Raw genomic sequence first — 26,256 nt, 5'->3', positions numbered from 1 at the left:
ATTGGCTCCCGATGTCGTCAGTGCATCGCACGTCTAGGTACAAAGTACACTGCTCACTCTCTAGGTACGGAGGTGCAAGAGGAAAGGGGGAAAGTGGGCAGGAGTGGGTGGAAGAAGGAATGTCTACGCAGGCAGAGGCTCATCTCAAAGACGGGAAGGGAAAAGTACAGGCAGAAAGAGATTAACACAAGTCATAGGCTGGGTCAGCAGTATTACACCATTATCTTTTTTCCCTGATTTTTTCGTGACAGAATAAAATAACACGAATCTAACATGGAATAGCCTGCAAACAAGAGAGGACAACTTTGTCAATAAAATATAAAATAAAAATTTTGGGAAGAGTTGACTGGATGTGGGTTCACGCATTTCCCTGGCCAAAGAACTTGGGATTCCAGTGCCTAGGTTAAACACTGTTGTTAAAACTCGCAAACACATTGAAATCACCACAGTAGAATGCAGACCCAGTGCAAAGAGGCAAAAATATGTTAATTACTCAAACTATGCAAGACTAGAAGAAATTTTAAACGAATGCTTTAAGTGCACCAGGTCCTCGAACATACCCTTCAGTCCAGTTATTCTGAAGGAAAAAGCACAACATGTGGCAATGAGGGTGGGAATTGAAGACTTCAAGGTTTCAAATGGATGGTTAGGCATGTTTAAGACTAGGCATAATGTTATATACAAGACAATTTGTGGTGAGTCCGATATTGTCGATCCCCATAATGGGGCACAGTGAAAGGAATATTGCGTAAGTGAGCATATAGAAGGGTATGCTCCAAAAGACATTCTCAATTTAGATGAGACTTTTTTTTTCAATACACTTCCCTGTAAGACTTGAAGAGTTTAGAGGTGAATCTTCTATTTATAAAAACACTATAAAATCATCTAGAAATACTATTCATTTAGAACACGATTCATATGAAAAATAGAACATATCTTGCTGTTCAGCAGCTCATATTCATTAAAAAGAATTTCCAGCATTCACAAATGCAAGAGGGCTTAAGAGTCTGAAATTTAATCCCAGTGATTAATTGCAAGAATTGCAAAATAAAAGAGTAATCACAATGTCATTTCTCTCATTATTTGCTCTTATATCACACTTTGGATTACTGAGCTTAGTTCACGAGAAAGAAAGCACATATGTATTAAATTTTTTGGGGAAAAATAAGTACAGTATCGGCAAATAATACTATCGGTATCAGCCGCTGATTTCGAGGTATCGGTTTGGTATTGGAAAAAGTGGTATCGGTCGAAGTCTAAGCCGTAGTGATGTTGAGTGATTTTTTTGTGGTGATGTAATTGTCTTCGGTAACAACGACAACTCACTACAGCAACAGATTTCTCTCTTCCCAAGAGCTGCCATTATTAGGGGCTTCCACTGTATTTATGAAGCCCACGGCCACAACTATTGCAATAGAATTTTCTTGATTAAACAACTAGAAATACTGCCACCCTCTGCCCATTCTGTTTGGTTGACGAAAATCGCCACTCGCATCATTATCGTAGATCGAGCTGAATTTCATGAGGATAAAGCTATAATTGGGACTGTTCGCCAAAATTTGCAGTTGAGATGGTAAAATCCATTGATTTCATAACTTTTCAGTATAAACCTCGACAGTGTATGATCTCTAATTAAACTAGTGAAAATAAATGGATTGCTTTGCACTCATAGGTAGGCTGCATAAATTTTTGAAAAGCAATTGACAAACAACGTGATGATATAATACAAACTGAGGCTTCCTAAACTTGGTCTCTTGCCAGTGACTCTCATTGCAGTTGCAGGAATTGGCATTGCTTTTCCATGGTTTTGAAGTATGTTAAGTACAATGAAGATAATACGTGCAGGCTTGCTTAAATTTTCATGCCTCTGAGATGATGCAACGTTCGAACCACCTCCAAGGAGCAAACTCCTGACAAACAAAACTGCTAAGTTTCAGTCCTTTTGAGTTTTGTTTAGAGGTTTCACTGTAAACAGTACAAACCTCACAAATAACAGTGGAAAATTGCATGCATTTCTTCCAATATGGAAAAATTCTACTCCATCATGCTTAGTTCTTCAGATTTTCTTCATTATTTTATTACCATTTGAAAAAGGAATTACAGATAATAAGATTCCAAAAAAATTAAAAAAATATGCTGGGATTAAATCAAAATTACGCTCAGAAATAAAAAATACAACAGAGATATTAAACTTGAACTAATGTTATAGTAACTGGATTCATTTTCCTTTTTTTGCTAAGTCCTGATAAGAGATATTTTAATAGCTGAATAATAAACACTAAAAAAAAAAAAACAATATCACTCAGATTCACTTATTCTCCTAATTATCTAGTTGGCATTCTTAACACCCGGTCCAAAGAACTGGAAGTCCAATCTAGATGGACTCTTTGCCACTCTACCCCATTGACTATGGCCGGCAGGAGCTTCTCCAGAATGGGCAGCTGGGCACTCCATCTCCACTCCTTGGCAGCCCTTGAGGCCATCGTGGTTGGATTTCTACACAGGCTGTTACAATGATGCCTCTTCCAACTGGTCTTCTCTTCCTATCCACAGTGCTTCGAGGGTGGTATCATGCAATGCAAGTGTAGCACCACATTGCTCCTGTAGAACTTGGCAGATTACATCCCAGTAGACGGCCTCTGGGAGCCTCTGCTCTAACATTCTGCCATCAATAGAAGAATAATTATCAATAAATGCCTGCCATGCTATACTAAACCAGGAATTTTGGCAAATATTCTACAGACATTGTAGCTATATATAATGTGATTAAGATACATAGTATGAGGTACAATGCAACAAACAAGAATGTACATTTGAAAAGAGGATTCCACTTAAGAAATATTTCTTTATACAGTAAACTCAATATCAACATCACTATCAACACTTGATTGAACAAATAAGTCAAAAGACATAGAATGTTACCAGTCACAGATACGCCAATGATAATGAGGTAATTGTCATTATTATAAAATGAAAACAATATTTGTACATACTGTATACCAGAATACTAATTGAATAGAGCAGAAGAACATGAGTTTACACATGAACATCATGAAAAACAACACAAATATAACCCAGGCAGGGAAAAACACAGTATAGAAGACAGTGGTGTAACTAGGCATATACTTTGGGGGGGTATGGGATGGCATGGTGTGGTACCTATTCCCCCCAAGCAACTGGGGTTCCGGGAGTTTTTTTGAAAAACGACATGCCTGGAAATACATTTTACCTAATTTTGGCATTAAAAATTTAACTTTAAACAGACACAGTTATTACATGTCAAAACTAGACAACAGTTTTAAATTTTTATATTTATTTTTTTGAGGCGTTGGGGGGGGGGGGAATATATCCCCTCATCCCCACCCCATAGTTACGCCACTGATAGAAGACAATGAAAGATACAAAAAACACTTGCTTGACTTAAATTTTCAATGGCACTACCACCTTCCTTGGAAAAAGAGTCTCCTGGAGTCTCTCTTGACTCTTGTTCCAAACTCCAAGGAAGGAGCTAGTGCCTCCAAAAATTTAGTCATGTATTATTTGCGTCTTAAATTGTCTTCCACACACACAACCTGGGTTATATTTGTGTTAAATACCCCATCAAGGAATATCAAGAAGCATCATGAAAAATAGATACAGTGGAAGCCCCTTATAACGAGTACGGGATATAGCGACAAGCTCGAATTAGCGACAGCTACCCAAGGAACCATTTTAAACCCTATAATTTAAATGTAAAATAAATGCGTATTAGCGATAATGGCTCGATTCCTCTCTTGCGCCATTCGTAATTACGACAGGTTGACTTTTTGACCACGTGCCACATCTCTGGAATTCAATGCTTTTAAAACGGCATTTTTTCCGCCAACGTCGACGTCTACATGTTCCGTATTCTCCTATTCTTCTTTCCTTAAATTTCTCGAGTACACATTTCATTGCTCTTTTGTCATCTCCCTCCCGCGCCTCCGCAGTGAGGTTAAAAATTATTCCGCCCGTCTGCTAGCACCATGGCTAGTAAGCGCAAGTCCTTGGATTTAAAAACCAAAATGAGAATTATTGCAGATTGTGAAAGTGGAGAGTGTTCAAAGAGTGAAATAGCGAGGCAATTTGGAATTAATACATCGACATTGTTCACTATTTTGAAGAAAAAAGAACAAATTCGTTCGGCAGTGCTTAAAGAAGGGCGTCCAAGCACTCAAAAACACCTGTGGCCCGGAGAGCATCCGCAGCTAGAAACTGCTCTTTTCTCGTGGTTTTGCCAGCAAAGAGCCGCAGGGATTCCTATCACCGGCCCAATGATGAAGGCTAAAGCTGAGTATTTGTGTGAGAGGCTTGGTGAAGACAATTTTAAGTGCTCGGATGGATGGTTTGCATGATTTAAAAATAAGAAGGGGATATCCCTTCACAAACTATCCGGTGAATCATCAAGTGTTGACGTTAATGCTGAAGAAGGCTGGGCTCCGGTCCTTATAGACTATTTGGACAATTACAGCCCCTGCGATATTTACAACGCGGATGAGACGGGCATATATTTTAACCTTCTCCCGGACAAAACTCTCGCCACTCGAACGGACCCCTGCAAAGGAGGGAAGAAAAGTAAAGACCGCGTAACTGTTCTTTTATGCGCCAATATGGATGGTTCAGATAAGTTAAAACCGTTCGTGGTGGGGAAATCCGCCCATCCCCGATGTTTTAAGAGAGTTAAAACTCTCCCTTGCACTTACGAAGCAAATAAAAATGCTTGGATGACGGCTGCTATCTTCACGCAGTGGTTACGAGCGTTTGATGCTAGGATTGGTGGAAGGAATAAAAAAGTACTATTATTCATTGACAATTGCCCAGCCCACCCACCAATAGAACTAAGAAACGTTAAAATTGTGTTATTGCCGCCTAAAACTACGAGCGTTCTTCAGTTCCAGTCAGCATTCCTATCAAAAAGTGTGCGCTACTGCCACTAGAGGTCTCTACGTCCGCTGATATTGCGTCCGATTGCGTGAATCTCTACGAAACATAAATATTGCTAACAGACAGACAAAGAGTGGACTTGAGTTGATATGACTAATATGCTTTTAGATGCCGTAATGCTGTTCGGTTTCATGATTCCGATAGCATTTGAGTCGGCTGTTTTGAAACACGATAGTAAACCATTCATACAGGCAGACTTGAAGCATAAGAAGATTACTTCCACCTTCATTCCGCCGTTAACCTGAAAAAGATAGAATTGCAATGCTCATGAGGAACCCTAAAATTTTATCACGCTCCTTTCGTCACCCAATTGCAGCAGCCACCCATCATTTTTATTACTACTCGGAAAGATAGAAGGTATGAATTTTTGAACAGATTCCGAAGTTTTAGCATTTAATAGTCCGATGCATAGCCATAACTGGTAGTTATGACATATATATTTGGAGCATCCAAGAAATAAGGATAATAACAGCTCCTAATGCACAGTTCAGTACGAGTGAGTCTGAAGCTGGGACTTTTAAAATCGACTTTTTAATGCCTCGGCATATAGCATCCTGCATAATTACATATGATTTGATCATAGGTTGCAAGTGAGTATGACCATTAGTGAATTAAATGTTCAAAATAATGATTTAAAACGGCTATCATGCCGCAAGTTTCGCCTCTCGGCAGAAACAGCCGTGGTGACGCCTGATGAGTGATTTTTTTGTGACGATGTAATTGCATTCGGCAACAATGACAACTCACTATAGCAACAGATTTCTCTGTTCCCAAGAGCTGTCGTTATAAGGGGCTTCCACTGTATTTCTGAAGTCTGAAAAAAGGCATGGCTCAATTATTTTCTTTGCACAAAAGCTGATCCTTGCAAAACTGAAATTTATGATTTAAAGTGAAGCTATGGGTAGCATCAAACAGAAGTTAAAACAAATTATACCCATCTAATTGGGTGGTCCTGATTCTTGGTGAGGCAGCTGACCAACCCGGGTCCTTCAAAACTCTGTTTATTTTGTCTTCATCTTATTAGTTATTACTAGAGATGTGAAAATAGTATCCGCGAATACTCGAATACTGGAAAGTATTCGATATTCGAGATCTCGAATACTTATGTCAAAGGTTCCGTCTCGAATACCTCGAATACTTTGAATTTCGCGTCACACACTGTCGCTCGCACGTCGTTGGAAGTTAGCTCGGAAAAATGATGAGAACTGTAGTCGTTTAGTGCATGCAGCGCCGTTTTAGGCAAGCTGACGAACTATATCAAATTTGCGGGTTAGAGCGGTGAAAAGAGTTCGACGTGGGGAACCGAAATTGATCGGGTGAAAAAAATCCGAAAATCCCAGGTGTCCTCCATCAGGAGAACCTCAGTTCCGTGGGATAGCAGCATTGGCGCATTTCCCACGATCCGCTATCCCCCTCCATTTAGCGTTCGCCCCACCCCCTCCGACGATTTCCTCTTCACCGAAATCAAATAAAGGTCCAGGCTCGTGCAGAGATCGTATTACGAAGACCTCAGCTTCGAAAAAAATATCAAGTTACCGGAAAATAATAGAATCACATTTCACCATTCCTTCTTTCTCCCCACTGCCCATTTTCCCGCATCCATCTTTTGATAAAATGAGACGAGGTGTTTGCCATGTGTCCTTTGTGGCTAATAACGACAGGCACTTATATCGAATCTTCCTCAGGAGATGAAACTACCAAAGGGAGGAACTCAGTGCCGTGGGATAGTGACATTGGCGCATTTCCCACGATCTGCTACCCCCTCCATTCAGCATTCGCCTCACCCACTCTGACGAAATCAAACAAAAGATCCCAGCTCGCGCAGAGATCGTATTACAAAGACCTTAGCTTCGAAAAATATATAAAGTTACACGAGAACAATGAAAACGTGTCTCACGCCCCCCCCCCCTCTACTCACCCACTGGCCTTTTTCTGCTTACCTGCTTCGAAGTTCCCCATTTCTGGAGGTCAACCGCTGCATGAGTCATCTACTAGCCCAAAATTTTTCTAACAATGACTTTCGGCAATTGATATTACACTTTAACTGGATTGAAATATTAGTAATGTGCGCGTAATTTAAAAAAGAATAAGACCAAACACGACATATTTCTGACTTTATTTAAGCATTTTACGCAGGAAAATAAATACCAGAAAGATGAAGAAATACGACAGAGGCATTTTGGCGTAATGGTCAAATAGGTTGGTTTCCTATTATTTTTTTATTACCTAAATCGAAATATTAATACTCCTGGAGTACGTATTTAACGCTTTTAGAGTTTTATAAAACGATATCTATTTTTCGCGATTAAATTAAAAGTGAAAATTTTCAAGCGCGCGAAAACGCGCTGGGTAAGTATGAATGCCGGGAAAAACTCTGGGTGACGTTGTTCTGGTTCCCGCTGCCGCAAGTGAGGTGACCTTGGGGCGAGGCTCTGAGCGCTATTTCGACGCAGGATGCTAGCAGGTAGCCGAGTACCGTGCTAGCTGGTAGCGCTTGGCTTAAATAAGGATTATTAATACCTTATCAAACGAAGAAAACTTTCCGACCTTAGCCAGTTTTAATAAGTGATTATTGAGACATGTTTCCCTAAGCTCTGTGCCTCATGCATGCATTGGCAACCTCAGACGATTTAAAACTCCCATCCTCTCGTGTAGAAACTAGGTCCCTGTGATGTCACATGGAGTGGCATCGCATGGGGGCCAATCTGCCCTTTTTCCAATGAGGATAAAATTGACCATTGCCATTGGTCTAAGCCGGTATTTCTAGAACCAAATAATTTGTATATTTTGAATACACCAACGGTGGGTAACGAATCACAATCAATGCCTTTCGTTTTCTTTAATGAAGGAAATTACCCTATTGTTTACATAAAATTAAAATATTCCATTAATCAGCTAAATTCCTGTTTGAATCCTTTAAAGGCAATCACAATTACTCGTAAAAATCTTGGGTTTCCTGCTACATTGGCGACCTAGTCAAACATTTTCTCATTCATCGTTTAGTATTCGAGGTATTCGAAATTAGAGGTATTCGAATATTCGAGCAATGATTTGATATTCGAATTCGAGATATCTACTATTCGACCCATCCCTAGTTATTACCTTTATGAGTGAGCTTGTGTGGCTAAAGCAAAGGGGGGGTGAGGGCAGGAAAAGTTTCTCGAAACGTGACTTTCCCTTTGCTAATTAAGACAGCAGGTGGGGCCTAGTGCTTTAGAAGTGCTCTCAGAACTCTGTCGTGTTTACATTGAGAATCTGCTTGTGGAGCAGTGCTGCCAAACCTCACACTTCCCTGAAAAGTCTTCAAGTATGCCTTTCACCAACGGTGCCGCATTCAGCATGGTATCTGGCAATGCAATGGGTTTCTTTGAAGGGTTGATTATTGTTTTCGGAAATTGCTGCATACGTAACATTTTCTCACTCAACATTTCACTCCTCCTACTGGGAGCATTATCAAGAGAATGGGAGGGAAACCGTTCTCATCTCGAGCTTATATGGGTTTCGTTAATCCATTGTTGACCTGATTTTGAATTTTCACGGAAGGCAATAGCCTTTGGTCATTATATTGGGCCAGGAACCCTCTCAATACGCAGCTGAGGTTATATCCATCCTCCCTATTGAAGCTGACCACCAACCACCAACATTGATAAAAGAAGCTGTGAAAATCTTCATACGAAAATTTCTTTGAAGGGATTATCTTCAATACCTTTTATACCTACCTGTCTGTTATTTTTTGGGCAGTCCTTTTGATGGTGATTTTTGATGTTACTCTGACTCACATGTTTTCAGTGACAAACTGGAGTGGCTATGTACATTAGGCAACATTATGTTTGCTACTCCTCTCTCTCTTGGTACAACCACTCCCCCATCAGCGAAGCCCTCCGAGAATGTCCAGGCTCGAACGAAAGCCCACCTGCAGACATAAAGTGAACAGATTATAGTGTCATATGATGTAAACCACCAGTGCCACTTCATTCTAGAAGAAGAACAGTGATTTTGCGGACATATCTGAAGTATGAGGAGAAATGGACCTCATGCTGGGGGAAAACACCAATAATTATTTGAAATTAATTTGATATGCTCCCTAGAAAGGGATGTTTAAACCATCATTTAGGTGGCTTCCTGTGCATGTTGACCCAAATGGCAGAGATTGACTTAATACATAGTTTTAATCTCGAATATAAGTTAAAAAAATATATTGTCAATAGAATCAGTTTTGTAGTTATTTACGGGGCCAATGGTTAAATAACAATCAACTTCGAATGGAAAATGGACTCAGTTGATGGAATAAACACATGGTGTTAAACCATGTAATTCCAACTAAAGAACTTAAGACAATGGTGATGGAAGAAATAATGTCAACATCTGCGCTTCCTCCTTCACTATCAGTTGTATTTGTCGGCATTTGTCGACAGATTTTCGCACTACTTCAGAAAATACGCACTCGAGGGTTTTCTGGTTACTTGAAAAAAAGGAGCCAAAAAAACGCTTTGGACAAATATAGATGTTATGTCACTTGCATTTCGACATTTCACTCTCAGTGCTTCCTAGGCTTTTATTATTTCTTCTGGCAGTAAAACTCAATGCTAAGATGTTCTGTCCCCAAATATTTAAGAGGAGACTGACTGCTGATAGATACCCGTAAGTAGATATTGCGCTCCAGCCGTGAGCACGCGAAATTTCAGTTCAATTGGTTCCAATTTACAAATAACAGTACATGTGTACTACCTGCTAAGGGTACGAGAAATTCACCACTATTTTCTTCTAATTATTGATAACATTTTTAAAAAAATGTTATCATTTAAACAACAAAATGAGTGATATTTCCAATGAAAACTGTTTTTCATTTGTTTTACATTTGCCTTCAGAAACTTCTTGATTGGTCATTTATTCTAACGCAATGAATTTTAGAAAAATTAAGTGCTTAAATATCCACTATGTACAACTAAAGATGCTTCTTAGCAAAATATAAATAATTCTTATGCTTAATAAGTCATTACGAATTGTTTTTAACAACTTTTCTTGATTTCAAAAAGGCATTTGATAAAGTACCCCACGGAAAGTTAATATTAAAACTGAAATCTTATGGTCTAGACGAAGATGTCATTTCCTGGATTAGAGAATTTTTGAGCGACCGCGTCCAAAGAGTAGTATTAGACGGTGCAGTCTCCAATGAGGTTAGAGTCACTTCTGGCGTTCCTCAGGGTAGTGTCATTGGCCCACTCCTATTCCTTCTTTATATAAACGACATTGGCGAAGTAGTGCAGAGTAAGTTACGATTATTTGCAGACGACGCTGTAGTTTACAGAGAAATTCGTTCCAGCAAAGATATAGATGAACTAACGAATGACCTTGCTGCTATCCAAGCTTGGTGCGATGCTTGGCAGTTAGAATTAAATTTGGAAAAATGCGTCGTAATGAATTTCTGGAAGAAGAATAACTCCCTACAGCGTAATTATGTCATTCGGGGCGCGCAGTTAAAGGCAGTTGAATCTGTGAAATATCTAGGGGTTAGACTCAATAATGATCTATCGTGGAATAAACATATTCGAGAAATAACCGGTCAAGCTAATCGTAAAATGGGTTTTGTTAAAAGAATATTAGGAAAGTGCGACGACAAAGTGAGAGAAATTAGCTACTTTTCCCTCGTTAGACCACATTTGGAATACGCTGCCAGTGTTTGGGACCCTCATGAAAAAGGCTTAATAACAGAGTTAGAACGCGTGCAAAGAAGAGCTGCCAGGTATGTGAAAGGTCGTTACGATAGTCTTGTTAGTGTAACTGACCTCTTACATAAACTCGGATGGGAATCTCTGTCGGACCGTAGATTGAAAAATAGACTAAACCTTTTAGATAAATTCAAGAGCAGTGTCTTTTCTGACGAAGTTAACCATATCTTGCGGACGCCAACGTACTACGGAAGATCAGATCATATAAATAAAATAAGAGAGATAGATTGCAGAACAGACAGATTCCGAATGTCATTTTTTCCACGATCAATAAGAGATTATAACGGCAGCAATAGAACGCGTAAATAGATTGCATGACTTGTAGTGTAGCCTACTAACCTATGTAAAACTTACTGCATGTTTCTGAATTTCTATTCTATATTCTATTTCTAACAGCATATAGTAGTATAGTTTGTTATTATACGGGACGTTTCTTGGATGGTGTGGTGTGCATGTGGGAGTCCAAATGCATGCTGCATGCTGGTGATTGATCACCCCCTGCCAAACACCCTAGAGGTGGCTCGCAGGGTAAATTGTAGATGTAGATGTTTGAATCATTTCCACCATCATCATCACTGGTCAACAATCCTAGGATTGGTTTGACACAGCTCTCCACTCAGTTCTCCTATCAGCTAATCTTATCACACCTACGTATTTCTTCTCTTTCACATCTCTCTTTACTTGTTCCATATATTTTGTCCGAGGTCTTCCTTTTCCATTCTTGCCTTCCACTTGCCCTTCGACGATTGTCTTCATCAGGCCATCATGTCTCAAGATGTGGCCTATAAGGTTGTTCCGTCTTCTTATTAAGGTTTTCATGAGGCTTCTCCTCTCTCCTACCCTTCTTAGGACTTCCTCGTTACTAACTCGGTCGATCCATTTGATTTTCAGCATTCTTCTGTAGCACCACATTTCAAAGGCCTCTATCCTTGCTTTCTCCGCTGGGGTCATTGTCTCACTTCCGTATAGGAGCATACTCCAGAAGTAGGTTCTTATAAATTGTTTCTTTACTTCTATATTTAAGTTTCCCGCTGTAAGCAGGTCTCTCTTTTGGTGGAATGCTCTCTTTGCCTGGGCTATTCTGCTGATAATTTCTTTCTTGCTTCTCCCGTCACTAGTTATCTTGCTTCCCAAATAACATAATTCATCCACCTCTATCAGTTTTTGCCTCCCTATTTTAATGTTGGTCTTGACTTCTTCTCTTCTGCTGCATACTAAGATCTTGGTTTTCTTCGTGCTTATTTTCAGTTGATATCTACTCATTACCCTACCCATATTAACCAGAATATTTTTCAAATCCTTCTCTGTTTCTGCTATAACGGCTATGTCATCGGCAAATCTTAGCATGCTAATTTTTCTCCATGGATATTCACTCCCAATTCCTTTTCTTTGATTTCATTAATGGCTTTTTCAATGTAAACGTTGAAAATTACAGGTGACAATGTACAGCCTTGTCGCACTCCTTTCTTAATTCTTGCTTCTTCACAGCTGGGCCCTGATTTTATCACGGCTACTTGGTTTTTGTATAAACTGTGGATGATTCTTCTGTCATTATAAAGAACCCCAATTTCCTTTAGGATTCCAAGCATTGTGCTCCAATCCACGTTATCAAATGCTTTCTCTAAGTCCACAAACGCAACGAATGTTGTCTTGTTCTTTTCCATTCTCTTCTCTATGAGCAGTCTAAGGGCCAATATTGCTTCCCTTGTGCCTTTGTTTTTTCTGAATCCAAATTGATCCTCATCAAGGTACTCTTCTGCTTTTCGTTCTATTCTTCTATAGATGATCCCAGTCAGTATCTTTGATGCATGTGTAGTAAGGCTTATGGTCCTAAAATCTTCGCACTTCTCCGCTCTTTTCTTCTTAGGAATAGGGATTATAATGTTCCTCTCGAAATCCTTTGGTATCTCACCTGTCGTATACATTTCACTAATGATTTTGTATAGCTGGTTCAACGTCTTCTCTCCTGAATTTTTGATTAGTTCTGCAGGAATGTCATCAATGCCAGACACTTTATTTATCCTGAGGTCTCTTACAGCCGCATCAAATTCCGATCTTAAAATTGTAGCTCCCATGTCATCGGCATCCACTTCCCTCTCATTTTCGATAGCATTCGTTCTGAGGCGACTTCCTATGTACAAATCTTCCAGATATTCCTTCCATCTCTTCCCTTTTTCTTCGTTTTCAATCAATAGTTCTCCGTTTTTGTCCCTAAGGGTATTACATCTTACGCCCCTTTCCTTAAAGTGGTTCCTCACTATCCTATAAGCGGCCTCTACTTTTCCATGTTTAAGATTGTTTTGCACGTCTTCGCAAATGCTTTTCATCCACGTTTCTCTAGCCTTCCGCACTTTACGACATATTTCGTTCCTTATTCTCTTGTAACGATTTGCCTTTATTGATTTTTCTAATTTAGTGACATGACGTCTCACAGACCGCTAATCGAAATCAATTGCAAATTTATAGAAATTAGTAAAAGGAACATTAAATTTTAAGAGTAGGATGTCCTTGTTATGCAAAAATATGAAGCTAACAAGAATTATAGATATTTGGAAACATTAATTTTGAAAATATCCATATTTTAGAAACGCAGCGGTCTCTCAGACCGCATGTCACCGGTTAAGGGTTAATAAGGTGAATGATGATATTCGAAATATATGTAAGTGGTCACAGGAAAACTGTCAGCAACTAAATATGTACCAGCAAGACCAAAAGTATCATCATTGGTAGTAATATTTATGCTAATAGAATCATACTTGATGCCCTGCCAAAGATAGTTGTTAAAGGTGTCGAAAATGATTTTTCTGATAGTGTTACTAACTTAGTGTTACTAACTTAGGAGTTACACCAAATAAAACCTTATCATGGAATGAACACACAAAATCCATTTTGCATAAGGTCTTGAAGACCCTATAGCAGTTAAAACAATTTAGACACCTTGCAGTGTCCGCCCCGGCCTCTCTCGTGAGACGGAGGGTCGAACCCAGCTTTGCCATGTGGGTTCTTGCCTTTGGGTGCAGGAAGCAATGAATTGGTTCAAACTCCACTTTGTGAATAAAGTGAAAAGGCACTTTACCTTCAGGTCTCCTCGAGAAGCTCGTGCAATCCTAGCGGAGGCGGAGTGACGGCTGGCTTTTCGGCAGGGCTGCGACTCTCAGACTGCAGCTCAGCTGCAGCTCTTCTCCTTCCCTAGACATTGGTAAAATCTTAACTGTTGGTTATTCTGGACGCACAAATTCACTATTACTTCATGCCTTTTGCTTAAATTGATTTGGGAAATTGGGTTTACAATGGAAATAAACTTTGGGTTAATACTTCAAATACTTGTGTGTGATTATTCGTTTCCCGACACCAAGGGCAAGAACCCACGCGCAATTCAAGGAGTGCGACCTGCGACACTTCTTTGAGGTGGTGGGCCGTACCAACCCTTACAATGGTGGCAGCGGTGGGATTGTTAAAATGCCAGGGCACTGTAAGACCTGAATGGTTTCACTTACAGGAGCAGGAAGCATGAATTGGTTCAAACTCCACTTTGTGAATAAAGTGAAAAGGCACTTTCCCTTCGGGTCTCCTCGAGAAGCTCGTGCAATCCTCGCGGAGGTGGAGTGACGGCTGACTTTTCGGCAGGGCTGCGACTCTCAGACTGAGTAGGAATTCTTTTGCCTTCGCCTATTCGGGTTGCGCCCTGGGCAATAGATACGTCTGCCGACAGAGTCTCGGAATATAGCTCGGAGAATACGGGAGATTACTGCTTGTCCACCGTTTGCAAAGGAGGCCTTCATAGTAGAGTATCTTTATTTAAGAGTTTAAAGTTAAGGTTAAAGAAGAGTTTGATCTGAAGCGTAGTTCTTTACAGGGTGGCAAAGTGGACACTTAGGAGGGACGAAGAGAGGAGACTGAAGGCATTCGAGATATGGGTATGGCGAACAATGGAGAAGGTGAAGTGGACAGAGAGGAGGAGGAACGATGAAGTGCTGAACATGGTAGGTGACGAGAAGCAGCTTTTAGATGAGATTAGAAGGAGACAGAAGGTATGGATGGACTAAGTGCTTAGCTGGGAGTGGATATTGAAAACTATGTTTGAGGGTACAATGTTAGGTAAACAAGGGAGAGGAAGGAAAAGAATAGGATTTTCAGATGGGATGAAAAGGCGTAAGTGTTATTGTGATTTGAAGAGGGAAGTGCGTGATGGAAAGGGAGGCTCTCAGAAAGTTTCTGAAGTACTACATGGAAAACCCACCTTTATCGGCAGAATACTTATGAGTATAGTTGATGTGCAAATATAAAGAAAATTCAGAGAACTATTTTCTTCTTTTTCCAATGAGAATTGAATATTGGGATTTAATGAATTTAAATAGCTAGGAACTTGTCTAATTGCAAGTCAATCCCTGACCAAACATAGAATACATCTTTACTATTAAACATAGAATTTACGAATTACTTAAATGTGCTTTTTTGATTCATAAAACGATTGGCGTGAGAGGGGGGGGGGGAGGATTTCATTACAGTACACTCCTGATTATCCGGGCTGATGATGGGGAGAGATGGCATGAATAATCAAAAAACACGGATAACCCAAACTTTCACTTAAAGGTCTCGCAATGCTCATTATTTACCTAAAACATACAATATATCATTATTTATGCAGTTATTATGCTATTTTAGAGTGCCTCCCGGACTCAATGAGAGCTTTCTTCGCCATCTTGCGATCTTTTTAGTAGACTGTGGTTGTGCACTGCGAGGCTTGGAAAACAGGACCCACTGACCTTTATTACACCGTGGTGGCTTGAAACCACGGTGAAAGCACATGCCGGGTTAGTTTACAACCTGTCGGTGAACACAGGAATTTTTTTCTGGTGCTCCCGTGAATGCAGCTAGTGCACGGTCGCTTCCATTTTACGAAGGGGATTCTAACAGAAATAATAAGCCCGGTGTATCATAGCATTAATGCAGTAATTCCCATGATTTTGCATCCGATTTTATATTTTTATAAAGATCGCGGAAAAAATCAAGCGAGATGGATAATCAGGCACGCACGATGCACGAGATGCATGCATGGATAATCCGCAACCCTGATTAACCGCAGCATGAAAATCGTTGAGTATGCTGTACTTGCAAGAAAATCTGGGCTCATATACAAAGGTTCATATGACTGATGACACACATGAGTCCCACTTAGCTTTATGAAAATGACAACGCATTACAAATCAAATCTTACCTCCATGGTAGCAGTCATAGGCTTCACTGCTTCAGGATGAGCATCATCATATCATGGAGAACGTTCAGGATAATGCCATCGCAGGCTTCACCAATTTGAACAGTGGATCCATTTATTATGTCATAGACGATTTCACCACCAATTACTTCATTGCGACTGAAACACAAAAAATACATTAGCGACAGGACCCAGAAATTATTACAGCAAAACCTTTCCACATTTACTTAATAGCTTGCAAACTACCATGGTGTTTGGCTGGGGTTGATCAATAACCAGCATAAAAAAAGGATTCCCCCATGCACACCGCAAGGTCATGAGAATGTTATGCATACTAACAAATTATACTTCCACATCCATGCAAAGAAAAACACTTGCCAATCACTAATAAAGACAATCTGCCGATTTAGCTAGAACATACCTTAAGGAATACATAAGTTAGTAAGCTACACCACCAGTCAACTAACCTATTTTTAAGTCCAAACACCGCCATTATAGTCTCTTATCGATTGTGGAAAAAATAAGATTCTAAATCTATCTGTTCTACAGTGGCTCTCTCTCATTTTATTGTTATGATCTGATCTACCGGTCTGCCAGCGATCATTAGATATGGATTACTTTGTTAGAAAATAATCTGATCTTGAATTTACATAATAGATTTAATCTAATTATAAATCTAACTTCTGACAGTGATTTAGATACCAGTTGTTTAAAGAGGTCACCTGGCTTCCCTTCTCTGTACACGTTATAACTCTCTATTGAGCCTTTTTCATGAGGATCTCAAACACTCGCAGCATATTCCAAATGGAATCTAGCTATTATAGATAAATAGCTAATTTCCCTCACTTTGTCGTCGCAATTTCCTAGTACTCTTCCAACAAGACCCAACTTACAATAAGCAATCTTCACTGCAAGCCCAAACTATTGAACTTCTTTGATGAATTAAATGATCAAAACAAACCGGATGTATAATCTTTTCCCTCACTATCAAGTCCAAAATTCAGGTTAACACATTTTGGACGGCTCACGAGAATACTCGTGTTTCGCGAGCCAACTGTTACGGGCGGATCACGAGATAACGCGTGTTTTCTGCACGCTGCCTTTATATATACCACATGCAATGATACATTGTGATGACATTGTTTGTAAAAATTATTTATTCATATTATGACATCAGGTTTTATCTTAAAACAATAAAAATTTGAAAGAGAGATATTAAAAAGTTATTCAGATGTAAACCAAATTAAAGTTCCATGCAAATAAACAGCCTGCCTTGAAAAATACCCGGCCACTGGGGTAAGTCCAAAAAAAAATATCAGGTCCTTAATGTGATAAGACCATCATCACTTGATCATCATCACTAAAATCAATGCATTAAAGTTGTTTCCTATTATTTTTTTATTGCCTAAATCGAAAGATTATTACTCCTGGAGTATGTATTTCACGCTTTTAGATTTTTAAATGACGATATCTATTTTTCGCAAATAAATGAAAAGTGAAAATTTTCAAGCATGGGAAAACACGACGGATAAGTATGAATGCCGGGAAAATTTCCGTGTGACATCATTCTGATTCCCACTGCCGCAAGTGAGGAGACCTTGGAGGAAGGCTCTGAGCGCTGATACAACACAGGATGCCAGCAGGCAGCAAAGTACCCTGCTAGCTGGTAGCGCTCGGCTTAAACAAGGATTATTAATACCTTATCAAACGAAGAAAACTTTCCGACCTTAGCCAATTTTAATAGGTGATTATTAAGACATGTTCCCCTGAGCTCTGTGCTTCATGCATTCATTGGTAACCTCAGACGATGTAAAACTCCTATCTACTCGTATAGAAACTAGGTCCCTGTGACGTCACGTGGAGTGGCATCGCATGGGTGCCAATCTGGCCTTTTTCAAATGAGGATAAAATTGATCCTTGCCATTTGTCTAAACTGGTATTTCTAAAAACAAATAACTTGAATATTACGAATACACTAATGGTCGGTAACGAATTGCAATTTTTCCAACCCTCTTCTCATTTCCTTCATATTAGACAGTTCAACAGGCCGTTTTACACAGGGCAAGTACTAGCAAAACCTGAAGTGTGTGTGAAGGCACACAAAATTGCGTCGTGTAAAGCGGTGAATTGCTAGAACACATGCGAGAATTTGTGGATGTGAGATGACAAAATAGCCCGTTCTAATTTTGTTCATGCATTTGTGTAATTCCACCCCATTTTAATATTAAATGCAGTGCTAACCTGTGCAATTCCAAACCCCGTGAAAAATGGCCTTAACACTGCCAGAGGATGAAGTAGTACTGAGTGAATTGCAGGAACACACATCTGCCACCACACCACACTCATTACCATGGACAAAATCTCACAACCCACTAGAACAAATGCGAGCATTGAGATCTCCAGTAAAAAAAAAAAGACCATCAAAGTTTTACTTCATTTAACCCTTGCAGAAAGGTGGGCCGATATATTGGCTCTTACGTAAATTTGCTATAACTTGTTACATTGATGTATTTTATTTTGGTAAATGTAAAACTATTTTGTCAATATTAACCAATTTAACCTCAATAATAAAAAACCTGTGTATGGATATGTAATAAAATAGCTTTGTATTGTTTTTTCCAAGTTGCCACGTTTCACGGAAATACCCTCCACATTTCTCACCAGGGGCCGTATTCTGTAACTCCAAACCGATCGGTGCGGCACCGATTCGTCGGGTGCAACGTCACACCGACTCCCGGTGAGAAGTCGTGCGATTCTGTACGAACCCGATCGGTGCGGCAACGACGAGAGGACGGGAGATCGTCGGTAGCCGTACCGACAGCAAAAAGGTGTCGATACGGCCACCGACTAGTGGGTTCCATGAACTCCCCGGTGCGCATTGTACGTTTTATTTTGTTTTTACCTCATCACCGAGTAAATAATGAGGTTTTCTGCAATGTTATCTTTTTCTGCCCCTTCGAATACGCCTCTATAATTCACTGTGTCATCATCTATATTGATTACCTTGACAGAAATATAAGATATTGGTTAATAAACATGAGGTTTGCTAACATATAATGACTTTCTCTCATTTATGTTGCCACTTTCACTCGCTTGTAATAGGCTTTATTTCACTCAATCATCATTTGGCGTTTCTCTCGGCATAGAAATAAGATCTTTTTATTTAAGTATGAAGTTTGACACAATGGTATCAGTTTCTTTCATTTGTAACAGGCAACTATATTTCATTTTATCGTCTGCCATTGATTCACTTGATAATAAAAGAAGATATTTGCAAGTATGAGGTTTGCCGCAATATTATCATTTTCTCTCACTTGGAATACGCAACTTAAAAATATGTATTTCACCCAACCACAATTTCTTTACTTCCTCGTCATTACACTTCTTTTAATCACACCCAGCTCCATATTTTTTTAACAATTTCCTAACTTGTTCCTCTAATATGACATTTGCATTTGAATCTTATGTTAACGTTCCATGTTATGTTATTTTCGTCTGCTACGGTGCCAATGGCATAACCTTTCGTTGATAACATTTAGACGGAACTTACTTAATGACAACTATATAACCAAATCATGAATAAATAGCAATATACGGAACCAATATTTTAAAGAAACTACGATCTCAAGGATAGTTTCAATAATTCATTCCAGCAACAACAATCTCTATCACATACAAACTATACTGTGATGTTGTAATATTGTTTCCTTCGATTCTGTAGGTTTTACAGCATTACTACCACATATCATACAAGCATTGTTAATAACTTATCCAATGTCGATTAACTTAATCTGCTCTCCGGCTGTGGCGTCATGCGCACGACCTGGACTGCTAGTCGCATCATATGCTCAGCAGTCCATACCACCTTGTCCGGTATAGTCCACAAATTTCCATAGCAATAAGTCGTAATTTCCGCAAATAAAAAGATTGAGAATGACGACAACAAACTGTGCCAATGAGTCTTCACTTGTTTTCACCCTTCTTTCATTGGTGGAGACACGTTAGAAGACTTCTAACTTCGGATATATTCGGATTTTCCCTGTTTGAGAAGTAGGGGGAACCGTACTGACTGATTTGAAACCGACGACCATACTGAATTGCTGAATTTACCGTCGTCGGTACGGAATGATGTGCTGTCGGTGGGCTGGGAAGGGAAACCGACCGGTGCGGTACCGACGAAATACAGAATACGGCCCCAGTACCCCTGGGAAGAAGGATAGCAGTAAGAGGGTTAACCAAAGTCAGCTAAAAAAATGCAGATAAATATTAACCCACAATGCTGGATTGCTTAAAGTAAAAAAAATATACATATATTTTAAAGGTATCATATCTTAAGGGCCAATATAAAAGCAGTGGGAAAAATTAGTCATTACAGTGCAACACAGAAAAATTGGCAGCTGAGCAAGGCATACTCTAGGGATGGATGGTCACGAGAAAAAGCTGATTGCACATCAATTGGTTATTTTAATACGAAGTATTACCCAACAACTGTTAGTATGCCCATCAGTCATCCAATGGTTGTTACCTACATCCTTTCAAATACATCTGACATCCAAGGCTTCCTTAGCTATGTCCCAGCACAGTGTTAAGGACAGTTAGCTGGTGAGCTTCCCTAAATTTCTATTGGTGGTTAGAAACTGTATGCATGTTGTTGCAAGAGTTTAACATACATATCGCCCATCTTGTAGCTAATTAAATACAAAAATAAATATTTGACCCATGATAAGACATCAGGCATATATACTGTACTATGAAAAATACTTTTTTCACAAAAAAGTTTAAGCAAGGACAGTAAAAGAAAGTAAACAATTCACAATCAATTTTCCTCAAGATGACTAGGGGTTGCAGTATCAGCAAAAAACTTTGGTTTACAAGTATATATTTAAAGGTAAGCATAGAGAAGTAGAACATTTGGCACAGTGCACACATTCTTAGGGTGCACATCCCTAGACAAACACACTTTTAGGTGAACATTGTGTATGTATCAGGGATGAGCCAAAAAACGTACCTATTTGTGTTTGAAATTAGGGAATGAAAGGAAGGATGTGGGCTGGAAATAAATTACAGATTAAAAATTATAAAATAGTAATATATGATATCCTTTCCCTTGGGCTACAACCTTGTCGCGGTGGAAAGGCTTGCGCGTTCCTATGACCCCTAGAGCTGCACTGGCGGGATTAATTCTAAATTATTCCTGGTAGGGCCACCCATGCCAGATAGGTCGAAGGGTAGGAGCCATACGAAAGGTAGTCCACGTGATGGTGTCACGTGAAAAACACTGTTGGAATGGAAGTGGGAAACCCTACCAACTATCTCTTCCCTGAACACATGGAGTACAACCAAATGAGCCTCGGAATCTCATCGCCCGGGACCCGTCCGCAAAGGGTGGGTGTCGGGCACGGCAGCGAGGTCGGCAAGGTCCTCGGGGTCGTCAACATGCGAAATCCTTGCAGAGACTTATCATCGTCATCATCATCATCAACAGCAGCAATGAAAAAGGAAGAAAAGAAGACCAAGAAGATGGAGAAGAAGAAGTCGGCTTTAAATGTAGGGACGTGGAATGTGAGGACTATGATGAGGGCGGGGAAATTAGAAAATATCAAAAGGGAAATAGATAAAGGGAGGATAGATATCTTAGGATTATGCGAGGTGAGGTGGAGGGATGGGGGGGACTATTGGAGTGATGGGTATAGGGTTATATATAGTGGAGGGGAAGAAAGCCAGCGAGGGGTAGCTTTAGTATTAAACGGGAAGATGGGTAAGCGTGTGGTAGGTATAGACCAGGTAAGCGATAGGATTCTGGTGGTAGAAATTAAGGCGCAGCCCACCAACCTTGTGGTGGTCCAAGTTTACATGCCCACTAGCAATGATAGGGAGGAAGAAGTAGACGAGGTGTATGAACAGCTCGAGGAAATAATTAGACACACACCGGGTAAGAAAAATCTGGTAGTGATGGGGGACTGGAACGCCTCAGTCGGGGAAGGGAGGGATGGAAACGAAATAGGAGATTTTGGTCTAGGAATACGGAACGACAGGGGAGAGAAAGCAGCAGAATTTTGTAGGAGAAACAAATTATTCATCACAAACACGTGGTTCAATCATCATAAAGGGCGAAGGTACACGTGGAAAAGTCCAGGGGATGCGGGGAGATATCAAATAGACTACATCATGGTAAGACAGAGGTTTAGGAACAGTGTGAAAAACTCGCGCAGCTTCCCTGCAGCGGATGCGGATTCGGACCACAATCTAGAGCTCATGAAATGCAACGTAAGATTCAAAAGACTTATGAAAGTTAGGAAGGCGAAGAAATGGAACGTAGAAGCCCTGAAGGGGAGTATGAGGAGAGAATATCAGGAGCTAGTGGACATTAGTATACGGGAGATTGAAAGTACCATGACGGTAGACGAAAGATGGGATAATATAAAAACGGGAATAGTCAAAGCAGGGGAGAAGTCAATTGGTTACATTGACAGTAGAAGGATAAAGAAGCCGTGGATAACAGAGGAAATGGTAAATGAAATGGAGGAGAGGAGGAAGTGGAAGAACGTGGACACAGAACAGGGCAAAAGAATGTATAGGGAATTGAATAATCGATTACGACGTGAAACTTAGAGGGCAAGGGAGGCTTGGTGGAAAAGACAGTGCGAGGAAATGGAAAAGTTCCAGAAAGATGGAGAAGTACGCCAAAGTTAAGTCGCTATCGGGCGGCAAAAGAGGACAAGCCATGTCTAAAATTAAGGCTAAAGATGGGAGAATGCTAACCGAGCGAGAAGAGGTACAGGGTAGGTGGAAGGAATACGTGGAGGACCTGTATGATGGAACGAACAGACCAGAGAGATTGACTCTAGAGGAGGAAAGTGCAGTGGAGGAGGATAATCTTGGGCCGGAGATATTAGATTCAGAAATAGAGAGAGCACTCCGTGATATGAAGGCTAGGAAGGCAGTAGGCGTGGACAACATCCCATGGAGCTTCTGAAGAATCTAGGGAAGGAAGGTAAGAAAAGGTTTTTCGAACTAGTGCGCAAGATCTATGAAAAGGGATGTTGGCCGGAGGATTTCGTGAAGACGGTTTTAATTCTGCTTCCGAAAAAGAAGAAAGCTGTGGAATGCGGAGATTATAGGACTATCAGCCTAATATCCCATGCGGCTAAAGTAGTGCTGAGGATATTGAACAGAGGAATGGAGGCGAGGGCAAACAAGTATTTGGGCCAAGATCAGTTTGGTTTCAGAAAAGGGAAGTCAACTCGTGATGCAATAGCAATAATGAGGTCCCTCGTGGAGAGGAACCTAGAATATGAGCAGGACGTATATGTGTGTTTCGTGGATTTTGAAAAAGCGTTTGATAGGGTGAACTGGGTAAAGTTAATGGATATTCTCAAGAGAATAGGTGTAGACTGGAGGGATAGACGACTGATTCGTAATCTGTACATGGCCCAGACTGCGCAAGTGAGGATAGCGGACGGAGAATCTGGGTGGGCAAACATTGGCCGAGGTGTGAGGCAAGGCTGTCCTCTATCGCCACTGCTCTTTAACGTGTACGCTAAAGAGATTGTAAGGGAAGCGTGGGATGAGTTAGAAGCTGGGATAAAAGTGGGAGGAATGATGTTCAAATCAGTGAGATTCGCGGATGACCAGGCGTTGATCAGTCAGTCAGCAAGGGGGCTTCAGGCCATAGTGGATGCATTATACGAACGTTGCGAGGAGTTTGGGATGAGGATTAATTACAAGAAAACTATGGTAATGCGGTTTTGTAAAGCATCACGAGCGAGGAATGTGAGACTCAAGATAAAGGTGGGTGGTGAAAAACTTGAGCAGGTTGAGCAATTCAACTATTTAGGCAGTACGTTAGAGGAAAACGGATACAGTAGTAAGGACATCAGGAAGAGAATAGCATTAGCGAAGGAGGCGTTCATGAGCAGGAAGGAGCTTCTGAGAGGATCGTTGTGTAAGAGTTTAAAGAAAAGGTTAGTGAAGAGTTTGATCTGGAGTGTAGCTCTATACGGTGCGGAAACGTGGACTCTGAGGAAAGAAGACGAGAGAAGATTGGAGGCGTTCGAGATGTGGGTATGGAGAAGAATGGAGAGGGTGAAATGGACGGAGAGGAAAAGGAACGACGAAGTGCTGGATATGGTTGGCGAGGAGAGGCAGCTTTTAGATGAGATACGCAGGAGACAGAAGGTTTGGATGGGGTTAGTGCTTAGCGGTGAAGGGATGTTGAAAATGGTGTTGGAGGGTAGAATGTTGGGGAAACGAGGGAGGGGAAGGAAAAGAATAGGATTTTTAGATAGATTGAAAGAGAGTAGGCCTTACAGCGAATTAAAGAAGGCAGTGCTGGAAGGAAAGGGAGGCTCCCAGATCACCTCTTTAGTACTCCATGGAAACCTACCTTAATCGGTAGAATACTATAATAATAATAATATATGAAATATCATTCTCGCTTTGTTGCCGTAAACGACTTGTAGCGACAAACCGGGAAGCATACTCGTATGTGATCTCCACCTTCACTATCCAATCCAAAATTCAGGTTAAGGCCAAGAGTGAAGGCAGGTGTAAAATTCACATGCATCTCATTAACGATGGAGTTGTGCATCTCCGATTAACTTGATTTTTTTCTAGTACTTACACGATCTATATTTCTAGCAAAAAAGCACCGGACCAATAAATAACCGACCCCCCATCCAAGCAGCCTAGAGATGGCTCACAGAGTAATACGTAGATGATAAGATATACCAAAAAATTAATTTCATTCCATTGGCGTGGGCCAAGATAATGCAGCCCTGAATTAGATCCCTACTTGAGATGTGAAAATAAGTAGGTAACCAATATACTACATCGCTCACAATTTGCAATAAAAATGATTAAGACTAGAAATATTCAAATCCATCAAAATACCTACAATATTATTTGTAATTTGAAATAATGACTATTAAGACCTTTTTTCACAACTGTAAACCGAGATTTGAGAAACATGACATACTACAGGAAAACAAACTAATAAGAATATCGAAATGGCCGGTTTGCACTCCTAAAGTTTATATAGGAATGAATTAACAAGAGAATAAACGCAAAAACTGACCGAGTTATTAACGCAATTGAAAGACTGTTCGGGCTGAAGATTAGACCTGCCTAATAACGGGGTGATGAGAATACAAATGCAAAAAATTAAGTCCTCCGTAAAGGGCTTCGGACATGCATTATTGATAGTTGGTCAACGATATTAAAAAAACAACACTCACAAAAAAAATCCAAAAGACTAGGAAACTTTCCAAAAAATAACCGCTCCGACGAAGCTGAAGTAACCATCTTCGGTGAGGTGACGCGTGTTAAGCCATTTCCTGCGATTATATGAACCATAAACTCTATGATATGAACCTTCAGACTTACGCCAAATAGCAAACAACACTTCAGAATTAGTCATTACCGCTGATACCACGTAACCATCGCTTAACTATCGCCACGCAACTTCTCCTCTGTTCTCCACAAGGTCAACAGCACGAATCGCCAAGAATTGATGTGACCGGAAGTGGTTCATTGGAAAGCTAGAAAGTCAGTCTGATATCTATTTATGAATTTAACATACATTTTTAAGATGTACGCGTGATTAAACATTCATTTTTATTTACAAGATGTCCTCATAACGTTTATTTTACTTTAAAGTATTACATCAGTATCCAAACAATTAGTACTTTACTTGACTTTAAAGTTTCAAAGCAATCGGCGGAAAATACGAAATGTTTACCGCGACACGGATTCAAATCATCGATACGTAGGCGAATAAAATCCAATAACCATTAAAATATGCCAAAGATAAACACAAAATCTAAAATAATTACATCTATTGAAATTTACGGCAACAGTTGCTAAAATTCATTCATAAATTCTTCATTGGATATCTCTCCATCGCCAACATCGCTGAAGCTCTGGTGTTATATTAAACTTCACGTAAGAGCTCCTCTTGCATTTTATGAAATATTTGAGCTAAATAATTTAATACAAAAATATTTTCACTGATGATGTATTAAAAATGAGAAAAATCTCTCTCACTATATGACAATAATCTTACAAATATACCACAAATCTTCCCCTCTACAGAAGGCAGTGGCGGCTGGTGGTAATATAGGTATCCAGGGTGGGCATTAGGGAAGATGTATGATGATGAAAAAGAGCATGGAGTTCAAAAGAAGGCTGCTAAATGGCACTGAAAGCATTGACGGACTAGGATCCTGAGCGCTGGTAAATGTGTAGGTGGCAGCTATACTACCTGCGCTCATATCCGAGCACCTGTAAGCGATCCCATAGACCGAATAGGCCTCAGGCACAATGCCGTTGTACCGCACACTTTTAAATCGG

General features: G+C 40.1%; 1 long non-coding RNA gene across 6 annotated transcripts; it reads right to left on the bottom strand.

Annotated features, from left to right (window-relative positions):
• Positions 1-881: 881 nt before the first annotated feature.
• LOC124169268 lies at positions 882-25,415 on the bottom strand. Of its 6 annotated transcripts, none has more exons than XR_006867072.1 (7): positions 25,328-25,415; positions 25,143-25,241; positions 24,850-24,851; positions 15,910-16,065; positions 13,768-13,880; positions 8,682-8,875; positions 882-2,662 (listed from the first exon to the last, which is right to left on the bottom strand). It is a non-coding gene; the product is annotated as an uncharacterized LOC124169268 (long non-coding RNA). The 6 variants fall into 6 exon arrangements; XR_006867073.1 differs by lacking the exon at positions 24,850-24,851 and adding an exon at positions 18,148-18,278 and having other exon boundaries at positions 13,768-13,897; XR_006867070.1 differs by lacking the exon at positions 24,850-24,851 and adding an exon at positions 18,148-18,278.
• Between the last annotated feature and the right edge of the window lie 841 nt (positions 25,416-26,256).

This window comes from Ischnura elegans, chromosome 12 (genome assembly GCF_921293095.1).
Source record: "Ischnura elegans chromosome 12, ioIscEleg1.1, whole genome shotgun sequence".
NCBI classification, from domain to species: Eukaryota; Metazoa; Arthropoda; class Insecta; order Odonata; family Coenagrionidae; genus Ischnura; species Ischnura elegans.
The sequence above is the reverse complement of the archived record's forward strand: the minus strand, read 5'-3'. Positions and strand labels throughout refer to the sequence as shown.